The sequence below is a fragment of the Oncorhynchus gorbuscha genome, linkage group LG11 (genome assembly GCF_021184085.1).
Source record: "Oncorhynchus gorbuscha isolate QuinsamMale2020 ecotype Even-year linkage group LG11, OgorEven_v1.0, whole genome shotgun sequence".
In the NCBI taxonomy this organism is placed as follows: domain Eukaryota; kingdom Metazoa; phylum Chordata; class Actinopteri; order Salmoniformes; family Salmonidae; genus Oncorhynchus; species Oncorhynchus gorbuscha.
Window position 1 is genome coordinate 52235983 of NC_060183.1, and position 8302 is coordinate 52244284.

At 39.6% G+C, this 8302-nt stretch overlaps 1 pseudogene; it reads left to right on the forward strand.

The window, feature by feature from the left end:
- LOC124048902 overlaps nucleotides 1-3490 on the forward strand; it is a 6184-nt pseudogene extending 2694 nt beyond the window's left edge.
- Nucleotides 3491-8302: the final 4812 nt, after the last annotated feature.

Here is an 8302-nt window from a genome sequence, read left to right on the forward strand (position 1 = left end):
ACCCAAAAAATAGAAAACACATGTTTTGTTGTTTTTTGTATTTTCTTTCACCAGATCTAATGTGTCATATTCTCCTACATTAAGTTCACATTTCCACAAACTTCAAAGTGTTTCCCTTCAAATGATATCAAGAATATGCATATCCTTGCTTCAGGTCCTGAGCTACAGGCAGTTAGATTTGTGTATGTCATTTTAGGTCGAAAATTGACAAAAAGGGTACGATCCTTAAAAGGTTTTAACACTGATGCGTTAATCACAGATGCAAAGGAACATAACTTTGTTTTCAGTTTGAGCCTTTCTTTTTTCTCCTAATGCTATTTCAAGACCGAAGCCTTTACTTGAGCCCATAGGCTAGTTTGTATTTTATCTCTATGATTTAGCCTATACTCTTTACATCTCCATATACAGATGATGTTCCTAAAGTATATGCCCATGGAAAATGTACACATATAAAGTGTTATTTAATAATGTTGCGTACATTGCTTTGATGTCCCCTCTGTGTTATCTTTTCCCAAACCACACTGTGTGTAGATGTTTGAGAGCCGGCCCATCTGGTCCCGGAACTCGGTCAAGGCCAACATGGACATCCACCCTGATAAACTGAAGCTGCTGCTCCCTATCGTGTCCTACTACATGCTGAGGAGATGTAGACCGCCAGTGGTATTCAAAGTCAGGGTTATTGGGAATTGCAATGGTGTCACCATGTAAACAACAAGTTGGATAATAATTAAGAGTATGGGACTATAAACTTTTTTTTTAGATCATTTGAAAAAGACAATTTGAGTAAATGTATTTATTACTTCTCTCACCGTTGATGAAAGAAATTACATTTGAATGAATTTAAGGTTAATTGTTGATTTTAAAATTGAAACATACTGGTTTTGACTTAAGGTTGTGTCATGAGATTCGGGGCGGTGCTGGCAGAAATTCTGGCCAAAACAAATTGGGTCCCCGACATCTCTCAATTTACATGCCATGTCCTGTTCAATTCCAGAATTCATTTCAATTGAAAACTCTTGTGAAGTGGTTGACTGGGAGAAGAAGAAAGTGAAGAGAAACAAAAAGTGACTTATTTAGTCAATAGGATATGAAATTAAAGCAAATTCCTCATAATAAACTCAAATTCCACTCAAACCTGACATGTGTGTTTCCCCTAAGGTGACAGGCCCCTGGAGGAGCCTCTGGGTGAGGTTTGGCTACGACCCTCGCAAGACAACAGAGGCCAAGAAACACCAGGTGCTGGACCTCAGGATCCGTTGCAGTACCAAACACGGTGAGGAGTGGGGGCAGGGTGGAGGTTTGGTTCAAACTAATCTTAAGGGACTCTATATAATTTAATCCCATAGTCTTTGTTAATACAGTTCTCATGCTTTGTTTTATGAGACCCTGTCTGTTTTCCCCGTGACTTTCTTTAGGATATACTATAAATGACATGCCAGTGAAGGCCAAGAGGAGCACGTTCAACTATACCCTGCCAATCACACTCAACAAAGCAAATGTGTGTGAGACTGTGTGTGTCTTAGGGATGATTGCCTCGCTAATGTCCCTCTTTGTTGTACAGTTCTCCAGGCTGCTAATGTTACAGATTTAGCCACCCGAGGGCCCTTCCGGGGGACATAACGCTAATATAACCAGGTACCAGCTCAAGGTATTGGACCAAAGACTTCCCCACAACTTACTCACACGCTCTACATGTTACACTGTGCTTATAAGAATAATGACACAGTAATAAAACCTCACATGCTAACTGCCGTCTACCCTGTCTCCTGTTTGTCCAGGAGTCGTCGTAGATATTTCGAGATGGGACCCTGCCCCCCCACAGGCAGATGTTCTATCAGCTCTGTGATTTGGACGTGCAGAGGTAGGATCCAACATGGAATAAGGGCGATTCCATAAGAGATTGGCCAAAGATATTTATTTACATTTTAGTAATTTAGCAGCTCTTATCCAGAGTGACTTACAGTTAGTGCATTCATCTTAAGACACCTTAACATTTTTGATGTTAAGAAAATGTTTCAAAAGACACCAAAAATGGCTATGTCTAGTGAACAAAAATATAAATGTAACATGCAACAATTTCAATGGTTTTACTGAGGTACAGTTCATATAAGGATATCAGTCAATTTAAATACATTCAATAGGCTCTAATCTATGGATTTCACATGACTGGGCAGAGGTACAACCATGAGTGGGCCTGGGAAGGCATAGGCCCATCCACTCAGAATGTGTTTTTCCCCACATAAGGGCTTTATTACAGACAGAAATACTCCTCAGTTTCATCAGCTGTCCGGGTAGCTGGTCTCAGACGATTCCGCAGCTGAAGAAACCTGGTCTGGCATGATTACACGTGGTCTGCGGTTTTGAGGCCGGTTGGACATACTGCTAAATTCTGAAAATTCAATTCTCTGGCAACAGCTCTGGTGGACATTCCTGCAGTCAGTGTGAAAATTGTAAGCTCCCTCAAATTTGAGGCATTGTGTTGTGACAACTGCACATTTTAGTGGCCTTTTATTGTCCCCAGCACAAGGTGCACCAGTGTAATGATCAGGCTGTTTAATCAGCTTCTTGTATGCCACACCTCTCAGCTGGATGGATTATCTTGGCAAAGGAGAAATACTCACTAACAGGGATGTAAACACATTAGTGGCCACAATTTGAGAGAAATAAGCTTTTTGTGGGTATGGAACATTTCTGGGATCTTTTATTTCAGCTCATGAACATGTGACCAACACTTTACATGTTGCATTTATATTTTTGTTCATGGGTAAGGCCAAAATGTCATGCATTTCCCAACTTTGGTCAATTATTTCTCAATAATCATTGTGGATACAGACTTCAAAGAAATGCCTAACATCCTTTCCCCCAAAAACTTTCTATGGAAAGATCCAAAACATCAGAAATATCTTTGGGCCTTTCTTGTTTGGAATTGCCCATAGAGTAGAAGTGGAAAATATCTCTGCATTTTGTTGTCTGTTTGTCTAATGCTTCTGGCTCCTTGCTCCTGGCTCAGCATAAGAAACATGGTTTTTAGGAACGATGGCCAGGAGGAGGAGTGTGACGGCTGGTGTCTGTCCCACACCTCTGATGACCTCCGAGATATCATGTCCTCCGTGATCAAACAGGTCATCCGCACCAAGAGGCCAGGTAAGACCTCTCTCTGTAACACCGATGTAGCACTCCTATGGCCAACCTGGCCTGGAATCAAACCAGGGAGTTGGTCAGAAACCAGTCCATGGGGAATAGTTATTTAAAACAGGTGTTTTTGATTGTGCAGGAGAATTTCATAGATTGGGATAAAACTGTTACTAACAACCTTTTTTGGCATTGTCATTATGGGGTATTGTGTGTAGATTGAGGATTTTTTTATTTAATACATTTTAGAGCAAGGCTGTACTGTAACAAAATGTGGAAAAAGTAAAGGGGTCGGAAAACTTTCCAAATGCACTGTATCTGGTGTTGAAGTGTTAACTTCTGATATATTAATTGGCAGTGCTGTGCGTTTTCCCTATGCTATGAGGTGCTAATAGTTTTCTCCCTACGTTTCTTTTCAGGGCTGGTTTTATTTTAATATTACCACCCACCAGAATGTCATTGTTTATTAATCAGAAACACCCGCACAGTTCGTCCTCTACTCAGGCAATATAAATCGGATCTGCAATGTTTTTGAACCTCTACTTTTTTACCAGCAAAATATGATAATTTGTCAAATGTCACTTATTTTTGCGTTAATCTGTATTAAAAATATACAGTGCCTTCAGAAAGTATTCATACCCCTTGACTTTTTTTGTTGTGTGTTACAGCCTGAATTTCGAATTGATGAAATGTAGATTGTTTGTCACTGGCCTTACACACAATTAGTGCTGTTGCGGTGACCGTATTACCGCCACACTGGCGGTCACGAGTCATGTAAGCAGTCAAATTCCACGTGACCGTATAGTCACTGTAATTAGTCTTCTCCAAGCTCTGCTGCTGCTGATGGTCATTAGTAGCCTAACAAACTTGCTAACTGCCTGGTACTCAGTACTCTATTGTCCCTCTAATCACTCAGACATCAATGCAAATGTATATAAACAGGTCATATATAGATATATTTTTTTATATATATATATTTTTCAACTTTCCTAATATTAAGCACATTGTTTATCGTTACAACAGGAGTATAGCCTACCTGGCTGGCATGAAAATGAACCACAGGAAAAGCGTCCTCCATTCGCTATTTAAGTGCCTAGATTCCATGTATTTTTTTCCGCTGCCCCTGTTTCGAGACCGGTGAATGATACCATTCTAAATCAAAACACGTTACACACATATATTATTTAGTATATGTAAAGACGAGATTTATTCAAGAATACTCTGATGGGAGACAATATTAGCCTATCACTTGTGAATGATGCCCAGCATAAAAAACTACGTTTTTTTGCGACTTTTTTGAATCATAGTCACACTCCTCATGTAGCCTAGCCCATAGGCCTATATGTTTTGATCAGGTTTGTATCACAACTAAAGTGGCCAAATAACTTCTTGAAATTAAGCACATTAATCAGCTTTACAAAGGTTTAGAGCCTAACTGGCATACAGAAGCAGCGTGTGACTTTCAAGTTTGGGGAAGATAATTATCACCATAAAAATGCACCTTTTATAATAAACCATAATTGCATTTGCGGTCCCTTTTGATAAGGGTGTTTTCCCGCGAATGGAATATTCGCGCTTATAGCCTACAGCCATGTGCACATTGCTGCGCTTATAATGTGAAGAAATAGCCTAATAGTTTATGATTTTAAGCTAAACATTCTGATCTGTTGCTTCAGCCATTGCTTAAATATTTTATTTTTATGCTTGTGGTTGTATTAATTTGCCATTTATTGCACCTATGTTTGGAATATTTATTTATTGCACAGAATAGAATAGGTTGACTGTTGGACCATGGGGGAATAGTAGATTGACATAGGCTAGTGTTTTTGCTGTTCGTTAAGCCTACTCATCTTTTTGGCTGATGAAAAGTAAATTTGGACAGTTTTTGTAGTATCTTACATATGTACCTCGGAATTGGATAAGGGTGCGCGCAGTTGCGTCCCCGATGTGTCTGTCTTCACTTGTAGCCTGTGAGAAAGACCCGATCATGTGACTGAGAGCCATGTGAGTGAGATGTGCTTCGCATTGTGCAGCACTCAGGGAGAAGGGCACAACGCAGCACTCCAGGCCGCAAAAGCCATAAATGCTGCCGTGAAATTTGAGGCATTCTCAAGTACTTGTCAAATTGTGAATGAGAGACTATTGGAATGTATACAGCCTGTGCAAAAACAAAGCAGAGCTCATGCCTTTTCAAGTGACTTTTTTTCAAATCATCATTAGTCTCATCATGCAGATTTACAATGTATTAAAAATCCAAACATATAGCCCAACATTTGAAGAACTAAAGTTATATTAATAACTCTAAATTAAGCATATTCGAGTACCTATTTCTTTGTTAACCACTCAACACAGAATAGCCGCATGTGGGCTCTCCCTCATCGTTTGGACAAAATATTGATATTTTTATATTTTAGTTCAATTATATTCTTCATACTATAAAGTAATGCCTCGGAATTATAAACTAATCTTGTCTGCTAAATGAACTAATGTAGCCCACCGCCATTTGGCATAGCTTAACATAAGGACCTAACATAAGGGTGACTTCCTGTATGCTATTATATTCTTCTGAAATAGACTACATTTTCTTCATATCATGCTTCTTTAGATCTGTCTAAAATAAATAATGGATTTATTGTGAAGATGTAGGCTATATTATATTGATTTAATATACTTTTTTAAATGTAGATCTTCCAAAGGTTTGTATAAGTGGCTTGTAGGAAGCCAGGAGATGCTAAATGTGTTTTTTGTTAATTAACGGTCAATTACCTTGAGACCAACAGTTATTTGCTTGACAATCACCAGCTGACCATTTTGTGACCACCACAGCCCTACACACACTACCCCATAATGTCAAAGTGAAATTAATTTACAAATGGAAAGCTAAAATGTCTTGAGTCAATAAGTATTCAACCCCTTTGTTATGGCAAGCCTAAATAAGTTCAGGAGTGAAAATGTGCTTAACAAGTCTCACATAAGTTGCATGGACTCACTCTGTGTGGATTAATAGTGCTTAACATATTTGAATGACTACCTCATCTCTATACCCCACACATACAATCATCTGTAAGGTCCCTCAGTTGACTCAAGCCTTTTTTTAAAGCAGACATTGAATATCCCTTTGAGCAAGTTATTCATTACTCTTTGGATGGTGTATCAATACACCCAATCACTACAAAGATACAGGCGTCCTTCCTAACTCAGTTGCCGGAGAGAAAAGAAACTGCTCAGGGATTTCACCATGAGGCCAGTGGTGACTTTAAAGCAGTTAGAGTTTAAAGGCTGCGATGGCAGAGAACTGGATGGATCAACAACATTGTAGTTACTCCAAAATACTAACCTAATTGACTGAGTGAAAAAAAGGACACCTAAACAGAATTTAAAAATTCCAAAACGTGCATCCTGTTTTCAATAAGGGACTAAGTAAAACTGCAAAAAATGTGACAAAGAAACAAACTTCATGTCCTCAATACAAAGTGACAAATTCACCTTTCAGCAGAACAATAATAAGGACAAATATACACTGGAGTTGCTTACCAATACGACATTGAATGTTCCTGAGTGGCCTCGTTACAGTTGACTTAAATTGTCTTGAAAATATATGGCAAGACTTAAAAATGGCTGTCTTGCAATGATCAACAACCACCTTGACAGAGCTTGACTGAATTTAAAAAAATAATGTGCAAATATTGTACAATCCAGGTGTGCAAAGCTCTTAGAGACTTACCCAGAAAGACTCACAGCTGTAATTGCTGTGAAAGGTGATTCTAACATGGATTGACTCAGGGGGTTGAATACTTATGTAATCAAGATACATTAGTGTTTTTATTTTTTAATGCATTTTTTTTTACAAATGTTAGAATTTCTCTTCCACCTTGACATTAAATAGTATTTTGTGTAGATCGTTGACAGAAAATGACAAATACATTCTTATCCCACTTTGTAACACAACAAAATGTGGAAAAAAGCAAGGGGTGTGAATACTTTCTGAAGGTACTGTATATTTGGTCAAATTGGATGTGATATGATTGCATTTTGGAACCCCATCACCCCAAGATTAATGGTTTAAACGATGCTCCACTACTTTGATTGGTGCAACTAGAATCACAAGTAGAGAGAATAAAGTAGACGGTGCGCATCAAACGTCTGATTGATGGCCATATAAGTACATCCTGTTCCTGTTGTCATATGTTAGAGGGTGTGTTATTTTATATCTATATTGCATCTATTCCTTTGAAGTTGTCATGATGATTGATGTGTAGGGACCTGGTTGAACTGGGGGGAGAGTTATCACAAAGCAGTATAGCGTGTTCACGGGCTACGAGACCCATTGGGAAGGTACCCCTGACTCCTCAGGAAGAGTATTTCACAGGGTGAAAATACAAAGAAAGAATGGACTTCCATGTGGATGCGTGGAGTTCTATATCAGCAACGAGGAAACCCGCAACCAAAATATCCATGATGGTGGCTTGACTGGGGATTTTAGGTTGCGCATGCTTATTCCTTTTAAAAGTTAGGATCTAATGGAATTGAAAACGTTAGTTGTTGGACGCTCTTTTTGAGCCAACAGCGGCAGAGCATTGTTCGGCTAAGGAAGTGCATAATGAATACGAATCCTGAGGATTATGATTCAAAGGAACCCCAAGAAGGTACATCCTCAGAAGGGTCAGCCCCCGAAGAAAACTAAGTACGCGGCTGCGTTAACCATGCCCTGATACCCAAAGGACTGGTTCAACAATAAAAGGAGGCCCATGAAGCCTCCGGTTCTTCATTTCAGCATATACCATGGATATTCATACAACATACCATGACTCCGATACGTCATGTGGGCCAAACCCTAAGGACACTCTGCCTCGCAGCCCAACATTCTACTCCCCCCAGGCAAGACACCCGACACCTCCTACATGTACACAGCCTGAGGATGTGTTTGATGGGGTGGTCAGTACTATTTTTGTGGACACTATCAAGGCCTCTGTAGCCACACTTTTAGACGGGGTGATTGGAGAGTATATAAGAGAGAAATGCATCGGTTGTGAGATCAATCACCCCAGCCAGCGCCGTCATCCGTCCCTATACGACCCCCCAAGATACTACTTCTTCAACCATTTTGAGGAGCTGGTGGAAAGACTGTGGTCCTGCAGGTTTATACTCAAAGAAATCCGACACATGCCGT